This window comes from Tenrec ecaudatus, chromosome 1 (genome assembly GCF_050624435.1).
Source record: "Tenrec ecaudatus isolate mTenEca1 chromosome 1, mTenEca1.hap1, whole genome shotgun sequence".
Classification (NCBI taxonomy): domain Eukaryota; kingdom Metazoa; phylum Chordata; class Mammalia; order Afrosoricida; family Tenrecidae; genus Tenrec; species Tenrec ecaudatus.
In genome coordinates, this window is record NC_134530.1 from 39,504,232 (window position 1) to 39,528,554 (window position 24,323).

A 24,323-nucleotide genomic window follows, 5' to 3' on the forward strand; every position below is an offset into this window, starting at 1 on the left:
TCTGCTACCTTAATACTAAACCTGTACATATATGCACATAGATCTATTTCCACATTCCCATATATAAATATACTTACATATGTACGTGCCTTTATTTAGGCCTTATAAATGCTCTTTGCCTCCTGGCTCTTTCTTCTATTTCCTTTTACTTTTCTTGCCCCACTGTCATGTACAGCCTTCATTTGGGTTTCAGTAATTCCTCTCGGTTACATTGCACTTGGTCATGCCCTACCAGGTCTCCTACACCCTCACTATTCATTTGGATCTCTTGTTCCCTTGTCCCTGAGTTTGTTAATACCACTTCCTTTCCCCCCCTCCCCCTCTCCCATTCCCCCCCCCCAGGGAACTGTTGGTCCCGTAGCTTTCTCCTCCAGATTGTTCATCCAGCCTATCTTATTCAGACAGATCCGTCTAACTCATATTTTAAAGCCAACTATTCATTTAATAAACATCTGTTTTTCACCAAATTGAATAAGATAAGTAGCAGGTTGTATGGGGGTCTAAAGAAAAGATGTAGTCAGTTTGGATTAGACATTAATCTAAAACAGACAATCCACATATTCCTAATTGAGTTACCATGTAATTAAGTTATTCTGAATTTCTACGGCAAGATATCACTTTTTAGCTTTACCAAAGGTAACCCCGTCTTCTGTCCCCCTTTTTGCTTCTTGGAACCCTATTGTTTTGCAATAAGGGGGAGTGTTTTACGTATTTAAAACCAAAAAGCCCCTGCCATTGCGTTGATCCCAGCTGACAAGGTTTCCAAACTGCAGTTCTCTACAGGAGCAGACAGTATCATTTTCCTCTCATAGAAGGACTGATGAGTGGGGAGTTAGGGGGGTAAGGAAGTGGTGTCAACAAACACAGGGACAAGGGAACAACATGGGACCCAAAATGGTAGTGAGAGGGGAGTGGCAGGCCTGGTGGGGAATGAGCAAGGGTAAGGTTACGTAGAGAAGAGGGATAGCTGTAGCCCAGGTGGGGACGGAGCGTGGTGGTAGGGCAGGAGGAAAGTCAAGGGAGATGGAGGAAAGAGCTAGGAGTCAAGGGGCATGTATGGAGGTCTAGACAAAGACATGTACATGCAAATATATATATGAGGATGGGGAAATAGATCTATGTGTCTGTATTTATAGGTTTAGTACTAAGGTGGCGGAAGGACCTTGGGCCTCTACTCAAGCACTCCCTCAATGCATGAATACCTTCTTTTATTAAATTGGCACTCTACGGTGCTCACCCTCCCAACACAACTGCTGAAGCCAAAGTGGATGAACAAGTAAATGTGGTGAAGAAAGCTGATGGTGCCCGGCTATCAAAAGAGATAGTGTCTGGGGTCTTAAAGGCTTGAAGATAAACAACCGGCCATCTAGCTCAGAAGCAACAAAGCCCACATGTAAGAACACACCAGCCTCTGTGATCGGGTGGTCCTGAAGGGATCAGTTATCATGCATCAAAGAACAAAAAATCATATCATTGGCTGCACACCTCCATGATACGATCGCTGAAGACAAACGGGTGCATAAGCAAATGTGGCGAAGAAAGCTGATGGTGCCTGGCTATCGAAGAGATAGTGTCTGGGGTCTTAAAGGCTTGAAGGTGAACAAGCAGCCATCTAGCTCAGAAGCAGTAAAGCCCACAGGGAAGAAGCACACCAGCCTGTACGATCACGAGTTGCCAAAGGGACCAGGTATAAGGCATCATGCAAAAAAAAAAAAAGTTTATATATGTGTATGTGTGTGTGTGTATTTATATGCCATAGTGAATGAAGGGGGAAGTGCAGAGTGGAGACCCAAGGCCCATTTGTCGGCCACTGGAGATCCCCTCAGTGTTTAGGAGAGGAGATGGGTCAGTCGGGGTGCGACGTAGTACCGATGAAGAACACAGCTTTCCCCCAGATCCTGGATGCTTCCTCCCCCCACTACCATGATCCGAATTCTACCTTGCAGGACTGGATGGGGCAGAGATTGTACACTGGTGCATATGGGAGCTGGAGGCACAGGGAATCCAGGGTGGATGATATCTTTAGGACCAGGGGTATGAGGGGCGATGTTGGGAGAATGGAGGGTGAGTGGGTTGCAAAGGGGGAACTGATTACAGGGATCCACATGTGACCTCCCGGGGAGATGGACGGCAGGGAAGGGGGTGGGCAGGGAGACTCTGGATAGGGCAAGATATGACAAAATAACAATATAAATTATCAAGGGCTCGTGAGGGAGGGGGTAGCGGGGAGGGAGGGGGAAAAAAAAGAGGACCTGATGCAAAGGGCTTAAGTGGAGAGCAAATGCTTTGAAAATGATTAGGGCAAAGTGAACGGATGTGCTTTATACAATTGATGTATGTATATGTATGGATTGTTATAAGAGTTGTCTGAAGCCCTAATAAAATGAAGAAAAAAAAAAAAGAAGGACTGATGAGTTTGAATTGCTGGCATTGCAGTTAACAGTCAATGCAGAATCCACAGTGACATTAAAGTACCTTATCACAGACTTTAAAATGACTATAAAAATGTTTCCAGTAAAAGTAAACACATAATAAATGTGAGCTTTTAAAATGATTATAGTAATAAGCAAAGATAAGTATATGAAAATAATTGTAATAGTGGAGCACAGCCTGGCCCACCAGGCCGTGATGATGATGTTCCTGAGTAGAGCAGCCAGTCCACAGAGAGAACAACATGGCTGGCCCCACTATGAGACATGATGCCCCTCAGTGACTAAGGGCGATACAGGGGACAGCACCGGAGACACAGTGTGGGGAATTGCACCTGACCTGATCCCACCACACCGAGGCAAATCACTGGGGGAGTGCAGCGGAACAGCAAGAGAATGGAGTGGCAAGGTCCCCAGGGAATGCTGAAAGTGGACTTTGGGGACAGGGCGTGGTGCCCCAACAGACTGGACTGGAAAACGCTCCTAAGGGCCAGCAAACGATCCCTGAACTAGAAGCTTTTCTCTTGTGAAAAAAAAAAAAAAGAAAATAATTGTAATGAATGACATTTATTTGTCTCTGTGGCTTTCAGTAAGCCATGAACATGCTTTCCAAATTAGATTTTATAGAATGAATTGACAAAAAAGTATATTTCCATTACATTTTCACCAATTCTTGTGTATCTGCCATATTTAAGAGTTCTGGTACACGTAGTGTTTGACTGCTAATTGAAAGGTTGGTGGTTCAAAACCAGTAGTTCAATGGGAGAAAGATGAAGCATTCTGCCCCCATAAAGATTACAACCTTGGAAACCTCATGGAGTAGTTCTCTGACCATGAGTCAACCTTGACTTCAAGGTAATGGGTTTTTTTCTTTTAGTTGTCCCACTATTGGAATTTCATTAACTTGGAAGATAAGTAAGAGAGAAGCTTGGGAACAGGAAAGAGAAGAAAGAAACAGACATTTATTTCTGGGCAGGAAAAGTGGTATGTGAAATAGCCTTCAAAGTGTTTGCTTAAAGTAACATGAATAGTATATAAGTCGAAGAAGGGATTCGTACCAGAGCCTAAATTGTGAGTCCATTTGCAGAAGGCCATGGACGACAGTGGGAGTTCAAGATTCACTTGTGGGAACTGCATAGGAAGTACACCTGGAGAACTCCCTCAGTCTGCAATGGAGGGATGGGAGCAAACGGGTTACGAAACAGAGTGTATTGGAGAGAGGAATATAGAAGAGTGGTTCTCAACTTCCTAATGCCGTGACCTTTTAATACAGTTGCTTGTGTTGTAGTGACCCCCAACCTTAAAATTGTTTTTCTTGCTACTTCATACCTGTAATTTTGCTACTGTTATGAATCGTAATGTAAATATCTGATATGCAGGATGTATTTTCATTGTTACAAATTGAGCATCATTAAAGCATAGTGATTCATCACAAAACAATATGTAATTATGTTGTAAAATATTTATTTCTAATTTCAAATAAATGAAATTTTGTCTCGATGCATCATGTAGCATGGGTAACAGTCTTCACGCCAGCTACTCGTATTTGGGCATATTTACATGTGGGCAGACACCTCCCCCACCCTCCCCCGCCAAGGAAATGGATAGAGGCGTGGTGTCTTGGTTCCTAAGACCATCAGAAATATGTGTTTTAAAAAATATATATATATGTGTTTTCCGATGGTCTTAGGCGACCCCTATGGAATGGTTGTTTGACCCCCCCCACCAAATGGGTCGCAACCCACAGGTTGAGAACTGCTGGTATAGAAGATCAAAGGCATAAATCTGACTTGAACAGTTAAAACTTGGCCAGTTGATTCCCCCCTCTGATGCATGCGCATGGACCTGATAATAGTTTTCCGCAGTATGTTTTTTTTTTTTAGTCTTTGTGCATATCATAGGTGTTAAGTCATTGGGGGCTACCGTCTTGAAGTTGTGTTATAGGTTTTTCTGTTTATGAAACCCAGGGTTAATAAACCTATGGGGCAGCAAAGTGTAGAAGAAGGGTGTCAGTTGGGGGAGTGGTGCAGTGGTGATGGTGGTAGGTTAAAAGGAAGACGATGGCAGGGAGTTCAGGAAGAAAGAGAATGTTTGGAAACTGATTGTGGTAGCAGTTGTACAATTCTGCTTGATGTGATTGAACTATAGAATCATGTATGTATTAACTCCCAATTAATAATAAATTAAACAAAAAAGTTAGAGCAATTGTACTTTCCCTCTTAGGCTGTGTTAAGATATGATATGCTTTGTATGTTCTTTCCCACTATTCTAGCTTTCTATTAAAGTAATTTTGTAATGAAAAAAATTGTTTTTGTTGGCAACATTGACTACTTTAAAAAAAGTTGCTTTCATTGGGTAAATTATTTACAAAGTTGTCAACAGCACTGTTTACTTAGTCATACCAAACCTTAGACAATTTAAGATTCTCTTTTACCTTAATTATGAGAGAGCCAGTAATTAGCATATTGAAAGGGTTCTGGCTTTTTATATCACACAATAGAGTATAAAAAGGAATATGACTCTTTAACATAGTATGTGGTAGCATGAAAGTTCCTAGGTTAATAAGGATGCTTTTCCCCCCTATAAAGCCCAATGTCTGTATCATTCTGTGAATAATCTAGACATGGTAGAATATATTTTTCTAGGGGGGGAAATTTATTCAGATACCCCTTTTTCTTTTCATGAAGTTTTACTGTTATTTATGTAAAGTATTTGATGATCATATGAACTTCTCCCAAGGTCATGTAGATATTTCCCCCAAATAGTTGTCACCATGCAGACTTATGAGAGAATATGGGTCAGGTGAAGTGGTAAGGGGAACCATTGTGCGTGTAGCAAAGTGACAGCAATGGGAGTGCCTTCCATTGCTCTTTAGAGGCTTGGAGAGGGGGTGTTCATTGCTACTAGTTATGTAATTGCTACATCACAGCAGACTTAATATGTAAATAACATAAAAGTCAGTATCTTAAGTGATTAGAAGGAATTAATACTTTTGGGGTAGTTCTCTGCTCAAATTTGTGATGTCTTGCAATATTTTATTAAATGACATGTCTAATTTTTTTATCACCAAAACTTACCTTAATTATAATAGCACATAAACAGCAAATTGCTGCATTCAGTTGGAAATAACAAAAATTTCCTTTTTGCACTGTGATGATTTCTTATCCTTGTATACTTCATGTGTTCAAAAGAACTGATTATTCATTTTTTTCTTTTTTTTTTAACAATTTATTGGGGCTGATACAATTCTTTTCACAGTTCATACATATACATACATCAGTTGTATAAAGCACATCTGTACATTCTTTGCCCTAATCATTTTTTTCTCTTTTCTTCTTTTACATTTTATTAGGGACTCAAACAACTCTTACCACAATCCATACATATACATACATCAATTGTATAAAGCACATCCATACATTCCCTGCCCCACATTTTTTCTTTTTTTTTTTTTAACCACATTTTTTTCTTTAACAGAAGATAATAACTGCTACTGAAAATGGTGCATTTTAATTTCAAGGAAAAAATAACTGAAATTAAGCCTTAAGGGAAATTGATGATTAGAAACCATGATTTCTCAGCCCCCGCCTGTTCATTTGAATAAAATGAAAGTAGTACTAACCTTGTGGGGCCGCAGTTGGAAGCCATCAACTGCTCCATGAGAGCAAGATGAGGCTTTGTATGTACTCCTTTAAGATTTAGCCTCAGAAGGGCAGTAGGGTCAATTCTGTTGCTCTACAGCAGCGTGTCTCAACCTATGGGTCATGATCCCTTTGGGGGTCGAACCACCCTTTCACAGGGTTGCCCAATTCATAACAGTAGCAAAATTAAAGTTATGAAGTAGCAACAAAAAGTAATTTCATGGTTGAGGGTCACGGCCACATGTGGAACTGTATTGAAGGGTGGGGGCATTAGGAAGGTTGAGAACCACTGCTCTGTAAGGTCATTGTGCGTCATAATCAATTCAAATAGCACCGAGTTTTGAGTGAGTGACTAACCTTTTTTTGTCTTTGCTACTCTGATTGTACCAGTTTCTTATAGACCAGTTACATAAATTGAAGTAGGATTTTTGTTGTTCTGTTCTTTGATTGTATAAAAAAGATAATACATAAACTCAGATCATTGAAACACATCTTTCCCACTGTTGTCAAGTCAGCTCTTATTGTAGTGGATTTCCAAGGTTGTAAATCTGTGCTCGAGCAGATGCTTTATATTTCCCTTTTGGAGCTGCTAGCAGATTTGAACCATCAACCTCGTGGTTAGCTAATAGTCCAATGTTTACCCACATTGCCACCAGGGTTCCTTGCTGAAAAACATTAAGACATTTAAAATTATTGCTGATTAGTGGAGACATTGACTTTCTGAATAACACCAGCTGAAGTGTAAGTTTTGGGAGCATCCGGTAGACTTTCCAGGAGGGACAGTAAAGGTCAAGCAGAGCTTGTAAGAAGCTCAAGGGTAACTCAAGTTGTAAAGGGGGGGATGCTTCTTAATTTTTTTTTGACCATTTGAAATGAAAATACTTACACTTTTCCTTCAAACCTAAGTAAGATACCACATGTTACATTTCAAATGGCTGATTTATTTCTGGATTCCCCAAGCCATTATACCTGTTTTGTTTATCAGCCTAATTTTCACTTTATGAAATTATTTGAGATTAGCAAACAGGAGAGTCTTGTTGAAAATAAGTGTTTTGAATAAAATGTATCGTTGCTCTGAGTCTTTCAGCTTGTTAAATGGCATTTCTACATTCACATTTGCAAAAGTTATTTGTGATGGAATCCAATAAAAGCCAACTAATGTTTTGTTTTGCTACCTATGATTAAAATAGTCCTTTCTTGAAATACTGGAATCTGGATTCTTTTTTTAAAATTACCTACTACTTATAGGAGAGAGGTTTATAAAGAACAGAGACTAACAGGCATATTTAGTTTGTCTGCAATACGAGAGAAAACAGATTTAAAATGCACATTAGGTCTCGCCTCATTTTGAGCTGTTGCCGTAAATACTTATTTTCAAAGGAGTCAGCAGCGTTTATTCATTCCCTGCTTAATACAATTGGAGGTGTTCAACAGTGTGGAGTAAATGCTTATGAGGAGCTATACCAATTTGTGTGTGTGTGTGTGTGTTAGCCCATTCCCATCAGTGGCAGGCACAACTTCAGAGGTCACTGAAGGTTTTTGAAACACATTCCTTTTTAGGATGCTGGGTAGTTTGCTTTGTTTGGTATTTTGCAATATGACTGTCAAATAGTCTTTTGGATTCATATTAGCCAGCCAAGCCTCTTGTACTAAATATGGAAAAATGTTTGCTTTCTAATTACTCTGGTGGGCTTTTATTATGGGAGTCTATAAATAAATTGATATCCTTTTTGTGTTTTCCTTTTGTGAAGTACAGCATTTAAGGAAGGCTTTTGAGAAGCATAAGTGGTGTGTTACATTAGAGAATATATATGGCTTTTTTCCCCTTTCCCCACTAACATGGGATCTATTCTGACTCAAGTGAAGCCAATATAGGGTTTCTGAGGCTGTCAATCTTTCAGGAGCAGACAGGAATAGATGGAGTGTTTTGGAAGCATGTACTAGGGGCTGACCTGGATTTTTTTTCTCTTGAGGACCCTGCTTCCATGAAAGATGATCTGCTACTGAAAATGAGAACAAGGTGTAGGCTCAGTTCTGAAACCAAATGGGGAGAGCTCATTGAATACCTCCAGGGGGCCACCTTGTTGGAGGAAAGCTAGGAACTATTTGTTTGTGACTCCAACCAGCGTAAACTGGAACCATCCAGTTTGAATTGGCTGCTTGCCACCTCCCTGAGGCTTCCTTATTCTGCCAGATTTTCTGCCCAGTCCTCAGCCCAGGGGAGTGGAGAACCAGGAGGTTCTGGAGTTCTACTTTGTGACTGGCAAAGACTCTGGGGAGGGAGAAGGGTGTTCCACCCCACCCCACCCCACCCCTTGTGCTTAGCTGTGAATTGGTTTCCAATTAACCCTGGTTTATTCCTAAACCAATAAACAAAACCCCAAACCATTGCCCTGTAGTCCATTCAGACTCATAGTGACCTTACAGGACAGTGTTGGGTTTCCAACGCCGGAATTCTGCCACATCTCTCCCACAGAGCTGGGTAAGGGGTGTGGGCTGATGAGTAAACCACTGATCTTTCCATTAGCAGCCAAGCATCCCCCCACTATGTCATCAGTTTAGTTTGTTCCTAGAGAAGGCGGTATTTTAGCCATCAAAGGAGCTGGTGAAACGGGACAGTTTTTAATATTGCCCACTGTCTAATCCCTTGCTTTTAACTTACCTCATCTTTTCAGCAGCTAACAGTTTGGGGTGGGGGTGGGGACAAAAATGGCTCTGCTGGGGATCAACGTGGCATGTGTTTGGTAACAAGGGATTTATTTATAAGTGTCCAGAAACTTTGCTTTTAGTTAGACTATTTCTTCCTCTACCTCTGTTTTCACTCTTTCCACGTGGGTTGTGCTGGGATTTTGGTTTGTTTGTCAGGTGTAAAGAATGGAAAAAGAACAATTGTAAATGTGCTTGATCCAAAGGGATCGTTATAAGAGCTGTAACAAAAACAACAATAAAAATGAATGGGAATGCTAACATGTAACCCTTCTATCTAATTCATAGTTTAAAAATTATTAAAAAGAAAGAAAGGATGATAATATGTTTGGAGCAAAGTTGTGACTTGTTATCTTGTGGGTTTTAATTTAACCTGATGTGGAAAAAATTTTTATGTTAAAAATTTTTATGCTTTAATAATTAACAAAAAGTGATTGAGCAGATTAGAGCTCCTAATGATGAAGGTTTCAAAATTAAAATTGGCATACTGAACTGTATTTGTTTGACTTGAAAGCAAACTGTACATTGTTAAAATACAGCATTGTGTTTATTAAAACACACACTTTAATGTGAGTTAGGTGAAAGTTTAAGAGCAGATCATAATTTCACATTCGGCAATTCATACACATTTGGATTCAGCACATCTCCTGCAATCCTCTCAAAGTATACTGTTCCTTATTTTACTTCCCTGTGTTTTCTGTGGCAGTATCTTGTTCAAGTTGCAATTTTTTCGTGTCTTTCTTGTCTAATTTGTGTATTAAAAGTCTGTTTAGCCATGTTCCTTTAAGAAATAAAGGGAGTTCCATGATTAAACATGACTTAATATCCGATCAGAGAACTCAGAAATTTAAAAGTATTTTTACCTTACTGAGTGCCATTAGGATATAAAACATTGTAATTTTCATAAACTCTGCTTAAGTTTTGTTTGGTCAGTTTACTCATTGCAGTTTTGATGGTCTTGACGTTATCTTGTGGAACATTGATGGCGCGTCAGCTAGCGTTGTGCTTACTTAACCGCAAGGTCAGCCAGTGTTCAAACCCACCCCAGAGGAGAAAGATGAGGCTTTTTGCCCCATAAAGGTTTACATCCTTAGAAACCCTAGGGAGCAGTGCTTCTCTGCTCTTTTTGGTGGTGATGGCTGTCTTTTACCCTAAGTTGTCTTCACTTTGGAGGCACTTTGTGGGCTTTTCTTGAGGCTATGGTTTAATATCACCTTGCTCTGAATTTATTAATTATAAACATTTCGTGAAGTTAAGAATTTGCTAAGGTCTTCAGGTACCTTCTTCTCAAACAAGCAAACCAAAAGAACCACTTTATTCTTTGTAAGTTCTGTGCCTTGGAATACAGAGCACTTTGTGAGAGTACCCCGTCATCTGGTAATTTATTAAATTGTTTGTCTTTAATTAATTTATATGCTACTAGCATTTATTGCTGCTAGAAATTGAGTTTATGGACTCTTATAAAACATTTTCTGAAATCAGAATTCACATTGTACAACAAATGAACTTTTTCTAGATAGGCATGGAAATGTTAAGTATATTTTAAACTTAACTTTGCAAATTAGAGTTTGTTTTTTATGAATGTCAGGTTCTAAGTATTGTACTCTTAAACATGTTTCTTGAGTGTAGACGAGATAAAATTGTATCTTAAGATGAGAATAGGGGGCATGAAAAAAATAAGATGAGAATAATAAAAACATTCTTAGAAACGGGTAGAATAACTTAATAAATAAAGCCCAATAAAGTAAAGCTGAACACTATTAGAATTTACCTTATTAATGAGTGATAAATGCCTTGAAAACAAGTTCTCCTTTTTTTGGTTCTGTTGTTTCTTCTCTGTTATAAATGGGAGTGTGTACACTCTTATCTGGAATGATAATGAGAGCACACATGACTTTGTCAAGGTGGCATCATGGTGTGACTACCTTTTCTTACGAGTTCTTACGTTGTCTTTAGTTGCCCTCCAGTTCATTCTGGTTTATGCGGATTCCTAGGAATAACCCTTTGCTATATTGTTGAGTGGGTTTCAGCCACAACCTTTAGGTTAGCAGAGGAGAAGCGAAACCATTTGTGGGGCCCTTAGCAATGTTAACACGGTAACAATTAATTTTTCACTTCTAAAGTGACTTTTGTTATTATTATTTTTTAATTAAGCTTCACCCACACATATTCTTGGCACTGTTTAAGGGAAAGATTATTCCAACATTATAATGGCCTAAACATAATCTTTCATTTCAAAGATGATAGACTTATTTATTAAAGAAAATTTTGGTTCTAGATCTACCCTTTCTAACATGTAGCCATTCGTTGCATGTGCTATTGAGTAGCTGAGATGTGCAACATGAGTGGAGCTCAAACACAAGCGAAGTTAAAAAAAAAAAAAGCAGTTGCAGAAGACAGCTTATCTGATCCCATAAATCGCCAGAATAAGTAACTCCACAGAGTGAAAATAATGGTTGCCTAGGACGCAGGACAGAAGGACAGAGCGAAGGACTACTGATGCATATGAGATTTATTTCTAGGGCTAGGGAATATTCCAAAGTTAGACTGTGGTAGTGGTTGCACAACTCCATAAATGTACTAAAAACAATTACTTGTGACTTTCAAGTTGTTTTTTTTTTAATGGACAGATAACAGTTTTATTGACGTAATTCACTTACCCTATGATTCTCTGGGTTGGATCTTTTTTTTGTGGATATATAAAAGAGCTACATGTGACCTAAATGAATGAATTTCATGATCTGAAATGACAACAGAATTGTTTTTAAAACATCACATTTTAAAAACATTGAAAAAAAGTTTAGTAACAGCTTTAATATTCATTGTATTATTGAAAATGGTGATGTTTTGAGCTCATTGGGTTAAGTACCAACCAAACTAAACCCATTGCCATTGAATTCGTTTCAACTCATAGCAGTCCTATGGTTGTTTGAGGCTGTAAATCAGCCAGCCTCGTCTTTTCCCCTTCTAGCAGTTGGTGGGTTTGAATATCCAACTTTGAGTTTAGAAGCCTGATGCTTACTTCATGTTGCCATTTAGCCCCCTTTTGGAGTTAGTCACTGAGGGAGGGCTGGTGCTGGTTCATTGTAAACCCATAGGACGGAGCCGGACTGCCCAATACTGTTGAACAGTTCTCTATGAGAATGGGATGAAAAACCCTGTCTTTCTTTCCAGGGCGGCTACTGGTTTCCAGCCCGGTGTGTGGCCACTATGCCTCCAGGGAACTTTTGTGGTTAAATAGAATATTAAAATTAATTCTGCCTCGCGTCTTTTTTTCCCTTTTAATAAGTTTTTATTGAGGGCGCTTACAACTCTTACAACAATCCATACATCAATTGTATCGAGCACATTGGTATATATGTTGCCATCTTCATTTCAAAAACATTTTCTACTTGAGCCCTTGGTATTATCTCCTCTTTTTCCTCTCCCTCCCCTACCTTTCCACCTTCGTGAATCCTTGGTAATTTATAAATTATTTTTATTTTCATGTTTTGCACTGTCCAATGTCTCCCTTCACCCGTGTTTTCTGTTTGTCCCTCACCAGGGATTGGAGGTGTTATGTGTTGATCATTGCTCTCAGTTTCTCCTTTCTCCCTACTTTCACCTTTTTTTTTTTTTTAAATGGCTACTTGAAAACACTTAGCTACATTTGGGGCTTTTTTCTTATATTTCTATTGAACAGCTCTGCCCTGAAGCAAGCCCTGTGAAACTATAATGTCACATTGTAATTTATTCATTCACTTAATACTTTTCTTCTTGTTTAAAGAAGAGCAGAATTTGTTGTGAGGTTTGGTGGTATTTCCCCCTCTAGCTATTAAAAATTTGCAAGAATTTTTTTCTCTTCGAATTCATGGACTAATGGGAAAGGTTTTTAGGAATTTTGGCCTTTAAAGTATGAACTAAACTAGTTCTGGATTCTACCGTTAACACTTTCGGTATTGGTCAGCCTGAAGTACATAAGGGTTTCAGGGTATGTAAGGGGATGTCTTCACTGTTGAAAATATGTAACGCCAAATAAATGATTTCATCTTCCAAAGAGAAAAGGAAACATCTTAACAAGAATTTTTTTTAATTTCAAAAGTAACCTTAATTAAAAAACAATTTATAAATGATGACAATCCTTTTTATACTCCATTTAATATTACGTTTAAAGTGTGTTTCTTAATAGTGGTGTTCTGGTTTTAGGATTAAAATTAGACTCATTTAATAATTAATAAACATCCAGTGTTGCACTACATAACCCATATTCACCCTTCCTTGGTAGTTCTTCAATCCTTTGATTGTTATTTTAAATAGTGGGCGTGGGGGTGGGGTGAGGGCAGATCAGCCTCCTGAATATGCGGCATCATGCTGGTTGGAACCATTTTGGACTGCAGTCTGTTTTCACTGGCAAATTGTAGAGAAGTTGTAGTATGGAAGTCTAATGATTTTAGGCTAGGATGTCAGTTATCGAATACTTTGTAGTAGTTATTTACAAATAAGTAAACACTAATTCCTTAGTTCATTTCACTGAATGAAATGGTCTCTAAATGTAAGAAGGGAACCTTTCTGCTGGTCTACCAAACAACAGATTTGAACTTTCTGAGTGAAATGGTCCCTAAATATAAGAAAGGAACCAAACAACAGGAGATTTGAACTTTCTGGAGGGGGTGTTAGCTGCCCTTCTAATTTCTTGGGCGTGGAACTGCTCTTGTAGAGTTCAGAAGTAGGAAACAGCCACTTTTTTATATATAATTAGCACCAAAATGAAATGGGGGGAAAAGGCAAAACTTAAAAAAAATTTATTTACAGATTTTCCTTATTTTAAAATTTAGTTTTAGTGACATAATTCACATAACATACAATTCAATAGTTCAATCATATTTAAAAGAGTTGGACAGTCATTACTATAATCAGTTCTAGAACATTGTATTCCCTCTTGTACTCACTGTTATTAGCTCCCCGTTTCCCCCAACTTCCCCTGCTGTACCCCAGTAAGCCATTAATCCAGTTACTGTCTACAGATGTTCTAAAGGCTTTATAATATTTCTAGGAAACCATTTATAAGACATGAAAAAATAATTTGTAAATTATCAAGGGTTCGTGGGGGAGGGAGGGTGCGAAATGAGGAGCTATTGATACCAAGGGCTGAAATAGAAAGCAAATGTTTTGAGAATGATGATGGCAACAAATGTACAAATGTGCTTGACACAATGGATGTGTATGTATGGATTGTGATAAGGGTTGTATGAGCCCCCAATAAAATGATTAAAACAAACCAAAGCCCCATTTATAATAGAGAAAAACACTTAGTTCACCTTTATGCTTTTTGAAACATTTTAGTCCATGTGAAAAATATACCTGTCTTTAATATATTCTGTGGTTAAGGAAATGAGAAAAATGTTGTAATTGACATTGTAGATTTTCTTGTCAATTTGCTCCTGAGTAAGGCAAACATTGGATGTTCTAAGGGCTTTCCTGCCATACAAAAGTTTCTTTTTATTGTTTTCAGGGACTATGCATGTCTGATGCTTGTTACTTTGAGTTACTTGAGATAGCATACCTTCTGAGTCTTAAGGGATTGCCAAGAATATAATGACCCTGCAAAGAATTCCAAATTCTTTGGAATTTAAGCTAAAAGTCCTCTTCAGCCAAGGTGGTTTTGGATACATTGAGAATATGTAGAGGAAAATCTTTCCCCCTACATTTACACTTACTGCCATCGAGTTGATTTCAACTCACACAGTAAATTCCCTGTGTGTCTCCAAGGCTGTAACTGTTTATAGGAGTAGAAAACCCCATCTTTCTCCCTTGCAGCAGCTGGTAGTTTTGAACTGCTGATCTTGAGAATCGCAGCCCAACTCATAACCACTGTGCCGCCATAGGTACTTTTCTGCATTGCCCACTATGACTTTCTCACTTAGTGCAAGTGTACAGCAGAACTTGAGTATATAAACTGAGGGGAAAAGTTTGTTAATGGTCTGAAGCACTTTGTGATTGGGTCTCTCTTAGGTCAGTGTATTATTCTTAAAGTTAACTTGGACATTTTGGGGTCCAGTAAGGCCTGCCAGAAAATGAACCTCATAATTCTTAGTAATAGATTAGTAAGCATGCATTACCTTTAAATTTTTTATTAGAACAATGGATTTTGAAATTAATCACAACATGTTTAATGTCCAACTTTCGTATCTTTTGGTAAGCTTTGATTATTTAGCAATTCACTTTTAGATCAACAATAAAAATTGATAGCCGTTAAGAGAAAAATTTCTCTTAGTGGAGGGTTGTGGTTCTCTTTGCTCCTGTGTATAGCTTTGCCTAGTAAGGGAAAATGTTGCTCTTAGTTTCACTGTTAATCCAGTTAGTTACTATTTTTCTTATCAGATATTTTCCATTAGAAATCTTTGTATTATTTAATGATAGGTCTAAACAAAACAAATGAAAATATTGATTCCAAATTAAAATGTATTTTTTTCACTTTGATATGTCACCACACTTCATCTCAGGTAAATATTCTAGACTTAAAGACTACACACCTTTATCTGACTTTGGCAGCAAAATCACCAGTTAAGTGAATCACTTCTGATTTAATATGATTTCTGAAGAAAGGGTACTAGTTGCCCTTATTTAAAGAATTTGCCAACAACAACAACAAAAGAATTTGCCAAGGTACAGCACATTGTGAAGTTCTTTGATTTAGCCTTTTTAACAGAAAGCAGTGGACAGCCTGTTACATTAACCAGTTTGGATTCTCTCATTTTTTTTTTTAACCTAAGGATCAAAGAGAAGACCCAAAAGCCAAATACCCCCACTAGTCTCTTTAAAGCAAAATAGATGTATTGTTAATTTCTCCTGAGTTACAGTGCTTTTGTGAAGGGAATATCTAATTGTGTAAACTGCTTTAAAGTCCTAAGTCTAGGGTTTTTGAGCCTTTTGAGCTTAGAAATTATTTTATTATAAATGACAAAGCCTTCAGTGATGTGAAATCTTATTAGCACAGGGGTACATATATATAAATAAAATGTCTTGGGCTGCTAAGTTGTTTCATATCCTAGTTTGCCCCGGAATAGTCTAATATTCAGAAATTAATCCCCTTCTCCCTATGACTTTGATGGTGTGATAATTTTTAATAAGGAGAGAATCCTGGTATGTGTTTTGACTGCAGCTCAGAGTACAGTCTTTTTTAAATGAAAGAGCTATCTTGAAATATGTAGTCAGATTCAACATCAATACAGTTTACATTTAGACCCAAATAATTCTTCATTGATCTGTGTACAGTATTTGAAGTTTTACAACATTCCTGGGTACTATTGACTGGATGCCAGTAGTGTTTTTTCTTACCCTCCCAACTGTGACAGCCAAAAATGTATCTGAGCATTGCCAATCTTCCCCTGAGGGGCAATATTGTCCTAGTTGAGAACCATGGTTTAGATAGTCACAGCTACCAGGATTTATGAATGAAATAGAATAACACAAGCAAAGACTGGACTTTGTTAGACATTTAAACCATTTGAGTTGGTTTTTTTTTTGCGTTTTAATTATACTTCAGCCTGCAACCCAAAAATGTTTATTTCTAAAAATCTCTTCCATAAAGTTCTATATAATAGGATCCATGAGGTGTTTTAATGATAATGATATTTCTCTGTTAATTCTTTTTCTTAATAGCTGGTGAAATATCAAGGAAAAATGTCAAGGAAAAAACCCTACTTTATAGATTGCAACAAATGACAACAGAAAAATTTTATTTTATTAAATATTGAGTTTGTCCACCTTCATTTTACTGAGTTCGCTGTGCCTTCCTTGGCATTAATTACCGTCACTCTCACGATTGAAATCAAGAATGTTTTTTGAGGCTTATCCATGACATGTCTTGGTGTTTGCAAAGATGAATTTAGTATTGAACTGTAAAGAAGAGGTAGTGAATGAGTAGTTGTAGAGCAGATGGATGTGATTTGAGATGGAAGCTGTAGGAAGAGTTAGAGAAACACAGTTAGGACCCTGTGAATTGTGTGAGCTAGAGTGGAGTGTCAAACACAGCACCGAGCAAAAGGTGCGCATTGGAGCTAATCCCAGAAGGCAGGCAGAGACGCAAAGGATGGGCTCTTGAACAGGAACTTGCTATATTTGATACAGAATTTTAAGTGCATTATGATCATTAACTCATTAATTCCTCACAGCAGTCCCCCCAAAACCTGGAATCCCCCGCAAAGCTGTGTATTTAAATTATTTTTTACAAATCAACCTTATCACCTTTAAATACTCTCCATTACTCTTTTAAAAAATAATTTTATTGGGGGCTCATACAACTCTTATCACAATCCATACACACATTAATTGTATAAAGCACATCTGTACATTCGTTACCCTCATCATTCTCAAAACATTTGCTCTCCATGTAAGCCCCTGGCATCCACTCCTCATTTTCCCCCCTCCCCCCAATGACTTTCTATTACTCTTAATACACTTGTGAAATCTGTGATTCCCTTCTTGGAATCATTTTTCAAACTCATTTGTTTGGATAGCTGACAGCACCTCCCTTAATTTTTTACTTCACCTACATCTTCAAATTGCTGTCCTTTCATGCCCCTCTTCATTTTCAGAAACAAAAAGAAATCTCATGGAGTGAGGTGAGGTGAGTAAGGTGTGTTGGGCAAGAGAGGCTTGCTGGTTTTTTTTTTGCCAAACACTGGTGCACTGAGATGGTTACGTGAGTAGGTGCATTGTGGTGGTGGCAAAACCAGCCCCCCCCACCCCCCCACCCCCGGCCACAATAATCAGGACATTTTTGTCACACACTTGCGCAACCTTTGCAGAACCTCTAAAAAAGTTTGATTAACAGCCTGTTCTCATGGAACGAGTGGACATTTTGGGAAGTTGATGGACAACCAGAACGAGGCTTGTCATCAATCAACATTTCACCATTTTTGAAACGAGAAAACCACACATACACATGAGTTTTCCCCATAATGCTGTCCTTGTAAGCTGTATTCAACATCACATCAGTTTTGCGGCATTCCTGCCCCCACCCTCCCTAGCAGGAAACAAAATTTCACAGCTGCATGCTGTTCTCTTAAGTTAGCCATCACAAAAAATGAGATTTGAGTGAAATTCTTTTTACAAAAAATTAACTTGAACAGATAGAATCTTACAGGCCACACCAGTCAGTGCACTAACTCAAAGGGAGAGCCCAGTGGAGAAAAGTGTGTGCTACTATGAAAACTCCGCCCAGCTGAGCTTTCTTCTTCTTCTTTTTTTTTTTTTTTGGCGGGGGGTGCCCCCTTATAAGTAGTAGATGTTACCATTTACACAAAAGAAAATTAAGGATTAGAGGAACAGATTTCACCAGGGGCACCGGTGGCTAGAAACTGGTAAATATCCTTGGCTAGATCATTCATTGGATTGAGTTGAGTCATAAAGGAAACAGAGGGAGTGCCTAGAAATGAATTTGGAACCATGTCATAAAGGATAAGGCAGCTGTGCACTGTGGACTTGGTCTGGTAGGTATTTGGGAGCTGTCAGAGACTGAAGGTTACGGGGAGGTATGAGTCTTAGAATGGCCCTTTGAAGGTCACAGGGTTCTATAACCTGCTTTTGGAGATAGAAGTTACAGGTGCAGTGTTTTGTACTTAACTAGACTGTAAGGGTGAATATTTGTCGCCCTCCCCAGTCAAACGCAAAGGTTTAGAGAAACCACTGGCTTAGTTTAGATTAGTTTAGATTACATCAGAAGTGATATTGGGATCACATCAAATTGCTCTGATTTTTTGGGGGGGCTTTGTTTTTCACGGTTTAGTCCCAGGACTCTTAGCATTCTTAAATTACTGAACTTTTGTTTATTAAAAGTAATACCTGTTAACCCATATTAAAATTAAAACTCAATTTTAAATGTTTCTTAATTCATGTAATAGTCTTTTTTATTTAAAGCACAAACTTGTGAGAAGATTGGCAATATTTATACCTTTAAAAAAATAATTTTGTTGGGGGCTCTTACAGTTCTGATAACATTCCATACATCCGTTGTATCAAGCATATTTGTACATGTGTTGCCGCCATCATTTCCTAAACATTTACTTTATATTTGAGCCCTTGGTATCAGCTCTTCTTTTATCTCCCCCCCCCCCAAATATTCATACCTCTTTGAAAGTCTCCTTTTAGCCTGGTTTAATAAGACAACTGATGCCCCATTATGGTAGGGGCTGCCTTTGCACTATAGAATGTTTTAACAGCAAACAAATGGTTATTGCTCTGCTTGCTACTAACCAAAATATTGGTGGTTCAAAGCCACCCAGAGATCCCACAGAAGAAAGACGTGGCAGTCTGCCTCCAGAAGATCCAAGCAATAGACAACCCTTTGGAGCCAGGGTGTTCTTGGTAATAAAATGAGATTCTGACATCCACCACAGTTACACTCGTTTTTGTTGGGAATATATGAAAATAGTCGGCTCAGATTAGACTTGTAGTTACAGAAAGGAAGACCTCTTCTTTACAGGACTGCCATACTACAAAGAGATGATCATCCTGAAATTTTGTTATTGTTGAAAGTAGTATTACTAGCAGAGGGATTCTTACCTGATAGGGAAATGTAGTCCATTCAAGGTTTACACAAAAAATAGGTGAAGGAAGAGTGAAGAACAATGTGTATCTTTTAAATTGTACATTTTAATTTCTTACAGAAAATCTGCCATTGCATATTTTCCATCCTTACACAAGTCACTATATTGATTATGTAGAAAACAAATATTAGCTGGGGGTAGTTTTTGGACATTTGTCACTTCAGAGTATGTGTGCTTTTAACAAATGGGTCCTCTAATTTTTTTTCTCCTAAGTTGTTTTAATTGCACCTCTAATTGCTTTAATTGCTCCTTTAAAAAAACGCATCACTAATGACAGTTTTGTTAAAAACTAACATAAATGCATATTTAGCACACATATTCACACAATAATGCAAGAACCCAGAATGTAGAAGTTGGCCATTGGATGTCCCTTGAGTGAATAAGTTTAGCCTAGAGTCATTTTATAAATAGACTGTGCGGTGACTTGAAATGCTCAGGTTAAGAGCACAGTATTCACAGTAACTATATAAGACGTGTCCCTAGGGACATGACTGGATGAGTATTTGACACCTTGATTTGATCTAAGAAAATACTGGCATCCACATTCTGTGTGCCTATCAAATATTATTCATCACTTGCTTTTTAAAAAGTTACCTCCACATCACTACGACTACTTTAAGATTGCTGTGACTGGCATAGCTGTCCTCCCCCACCAATAGCGTGCTGAGCCACTCCTTTTGTTGACGACGAGTCAGCTCCGACTAGTGGTCACCCCATGAACAACAGAACAAAATGTTGCCTGCTCCTGTTGCACTGTTGCTGGTATGCCTGGTCTGTTATTTGGTATTTTGAGTACCTTTAACCTAGGGCGCTTATCTTCTGGCACCATGTGGGATGTGCTCTGTGGTGAGCCATAGGTTTTGGTTTTGTTTTCCCTCCAATAGGGTTTTCATTGGATGATTTAAAAGTAGATCTCCGAGCTTTACTTTTTAGTCTGTTTTGGGGTGGAAGCCCTGCTGATACTTGAGATACTGGTGGGCTTAGCTTCCAGCCTCACGGTACCAGGCAAGCTGCCACAGTACCACAAACTAACATACAGTGGAGGAAACAACTAAGCACTGGAGTTGTCTATGATGTGTTTTATGAACTGTTGTGATTCTTCAGTTTTAACAAGCATGAACATACTGAGATAAAACCATTTTTTAAAATGAAAAGCAGTGTTCTGGGCATTTGGTTTTCTTCCTGGTAGTTGTTAGGTGTCATTGAGTCTTCTGACCTTTAGCGACCTCGTGCACCAACCTTGCAATTGTTCCTCTGCGAGAGCCCATTGTAAGCACGGTGTCACTCCATCTGTCAGTTAGGCTGGTGGGAAAGTATTCAGAATTGTGTGGCCATTTTGGTTCAGCATCTAAATTCATGGCATGTTTTCTGTACTATACTGGAGACACTGTAGTTTAGATTAGTGTATCAAAATGTGAACTGAAATACTGTATTTTATTATTTCATAATCTTTCATTTTTTCTGACACCACTTCAAAATCATCCACAGGTAAGAGTTAAATTCTACATCTTGTTTTAAAATTGGTGTGTTTATCCTTAATTCCATTTGAGATACAGCATCCTATTCAAGATAGTATAATTTACTTAGTATTTAGTGACACTACTTTTGATGACTCAGACAAAAGAGTGCTTTTGTAGGAGGGAAAATGGAACCTGGTCACTACTAGGCAACTTTGGCGTGACGACTTGTGCTTCTATCTCAGGGTTTTGTCCCAGCAGTTTATTCTTTGTAGCTCAGTCACATCTGTTTGGCTCTTAATGATGTAAGTTTATTTCACTACATTTTAAACTGTAAAAAGCTCTAATAATAACCTTATGAACTTTTCCTGTTTTGTAAGCATGTGAGAGCTAAATAAAAAGACCTCAAATTCTTAGTTATAGCACCCTGTTTTTATGTTTGTCTTTATTAAAATTAAAAAAGGAACAATTAATTTGTGTCAGTCTTTGCTTGTGCTTGCTTGTCCTGGTTGTGTTAGTGATTTCCCTAGCTATACGATGGGTAGTTTTAGGTCAGAGGACCAAAACCACCATACCGCCTTGCTTCTGTTCCAGTGAATGTGTTTAAGGTGACTTATTGCCCCAATCTAGTTATAGTCTTAGAATATTGAGGATATGAAGCAAAACTTTAGAAAGATAATAGCCTTTTATTAATATATTTGAGTGTTATAAGGGAAGTTAAAATCATAATAGTTACCTTAAACATCCTTTACTGACAAGCAGTTTTTTATGATTCTCATATACTTCCTACACATTAAATATACAATAAATATATCAAATATAAACCATTACACAAACCCAATGCTGTTGAGTCAGTTCCAACTCAGAAGATCCTATAGCAGAGAGTAGAACTTCAGTGTTTCCAAGCCTGTAAAGTCTTGGCATTAGCCAGCTGGGCTCACTTTAGATGATTCCAATTTTGTTGGCGACATCTAAAGCGTCATAGTCAGGAGCCAGTCGAACCATATGCCTTCTTCTCACCCGCAGGCCCGATCAGGGTGTTGACCTTGGCTAGCTACGTCAATGTCATAGAGCTTCTTCACAGCCTGTTTGATCTGGTGTTTGTTGGCTTTGACATCCACAATGAACACAAGTGTGTTGTTATCTTCGATCTTCACTGTAGTCTAGGGGAACTTGATGATGGCATAATGGTCTAGCTTATTTCTCCTGGGGGTGCTCTTCTTAGGGTATTTGGGCTGCCTTCTTAGTCTCAAGGTCTTGGGCCTCCGGAAGGTGGGTGACTTGTGGATCTTCTTTTTTTTTCTTTTCCCTGTGGCTGTGGGTGCCTTTTCAGCACTGCCTTCTTGGCTTTTAAAAGCTTTTGTTTTGGCTTCCGTTTTGGGAGGGGCAGGAGTGTCCTTCGCCTTCTGCTCCATCTTTGTGAAAAGGGCCTGTAAGTCTTTTACTTTTCTTTTTTTTTCATATTTAGTTCAAGGATCGTTTGTTGACCTTTAGGAGTGCTTTCCAGTCCATTCTGTTGGGGCACCGCTGCACTCCCCCAGTGCTTTGCCTTGGTGTGGTGGGATCAGGTTGGGCGTAATTCCTACACTGTGTCTCCGGTGCTGTCCCCCGCAGGGCCATGGGTCAGTGAGGGGTGTCATGTCTCAGAGTGGGGCTGGCCATGTGATCCTCTCTGTGGACTGGCTGCTCTAATTGGGGTCATCGTCCTCAAGGCCAGGACCTGCAAGTCTTGATGGAAGCAGACTGTCACATCTTCCTTCTGCTGAATAACTGGTCATTTCAAACCACTGCCGGCTTTTTGGTTAGCAGCCCAAGAATTGGCTCCTGCCACCACCAGGCCTCCTATATCCTTCTCTCTTAATTTGACTATCTGTAACATCGTTTTTTTTTTTGCATTTCTAATTTCTATTGGAGAATTTCATTAAACTATGGAAAGCAATATATTTCATTTCACTCAGTCTCTCTCAATTCCCACAGTACCCTCAGAAACGAGTTTAAACTAGCAAGACTCTAGTATCTTACATAACATTCCTTCACTCATGTTTCAGAAAGGAGACCTGGTGACACAGTGGTTTTGCACTCTGCTGCTGACGGAGAGGTTGCTGTTGGAACTTCAGTAATCCCTGAAAGATGTGGCAGTCTAATCCTAGCTGACAGCTCCACAACCTTGGAAACTGAGGGGCAACCGCACCCTGTCCTAGTGGCTGCTCATGTATTGGAACTTGGCTCAATGGCAATGAGTTTTTGTTGTTTAGTACTTCAGAATTTTTTAAGTTAAAATTATCTGGTAAATTGTTTGAGATACTTGGTTTCCTAAAAATTACATGCACATATACGTACTAGACAAGTAGTCATAACAGGAGTGGTGCTACTTTTTGTTGTTGTTGAATATTTGTCATATTCCCTACCTGTAACTCTGTAAGCTATTTTATTTCATTGTTGATCTGGTGAAGGCCCTCTCATCATTCTCTCCATCTTACTGATTGAGCCCTGTTTGTTCCTTGAATGGCTGCTAGCCACAGGTCATAGATTCAAACCCACCAGTTTCTCCTTGAGAGAAAAATGAGACTATCTACTCCCTTAAAGAGTTAATGTCTCAGAAATTCAAACTGGTAGCTTTCCCTCCTGTTCTATAGGGTCCCCGTGAGTTAGAGTCGGCCTGAAAACAGTGGGGTTTTATTTTTTCAATTTGTTTTTACAAATGTGGAAATAGAGGCCTAGCAAGAAGTCAAATGATGTGTTTAAATGTACTTGCTATCTGTCTAAACCAAGGTTTTCCCTAGGATCTCTGGACCCCAACCCATGTTAATGATTCTACTATTGCACTTTAGTAAATTGAGTTCAGTTGTTTCCTTTGGAGGAACGTCGTTTTAAATTATCTATAGAAATACACTTGCATTAAGGTACCAAATAGACATTGGGCTTCCACTCAAGTACTCCCTCAATGCAAGAACACTTTGTTCTATTAAACTGGCATTCTGTAATGCTCACCTTCCTGACAGGATCGCTGAAGACAAAGCGATAAAAAGACATACGCAAATGTGAAGAAAGCTGATGGTCCCTGGTTATCAAAAGATATAGCGTCTGGGGTCTTAAAGACTTGAAGATAAACAAGCAGCCATCTGACTGAGAAGCAACAAAGCCCACATGGAAGAAGCACACCAGCCTGTGTGATCACAAGGTGTCCATAGAATCAGGCATCAAAGAGCAAAACATCATATCATTGTGAATGAGGGGGAGTATGGAGTGGAGACTCAAAAGCCCATCTGTAGGCAACTGGACATCCCCTTATAGAAGGGTCTTGGGAAGGAGAGCAAGTCAGGGTGTATTATAGCACTGATGAAACATAAAACTTTCCTCTAGTTCTTAAATGCCCCCCTCCCATCACGATTCCAATTCTACCTTACTAATCCGACCAGACTAGAGGATGTACACGGGTACAGATAAGAGCTGGAAACACAGGGAATACAGGACAGATAAACCCTTCGGGACTAATCATGA

The 24,323-nt window shown here is 38.8% G+C and overlaps 1 protein-coding gene across 2 annotated transcripts in view; it reads left to right on the plus strand.

Annotated features, from left to right (window-relative positions):
* Positions 1–24,323, plus strand: part of SPEN (spen family transcriptional repressor) — a 91,893-nt gene that overhangs the window by 39,150 nt on the left and 28,420 nt on the right. The gene's annotated exons all lie outside the window — the stretch shown is intronic.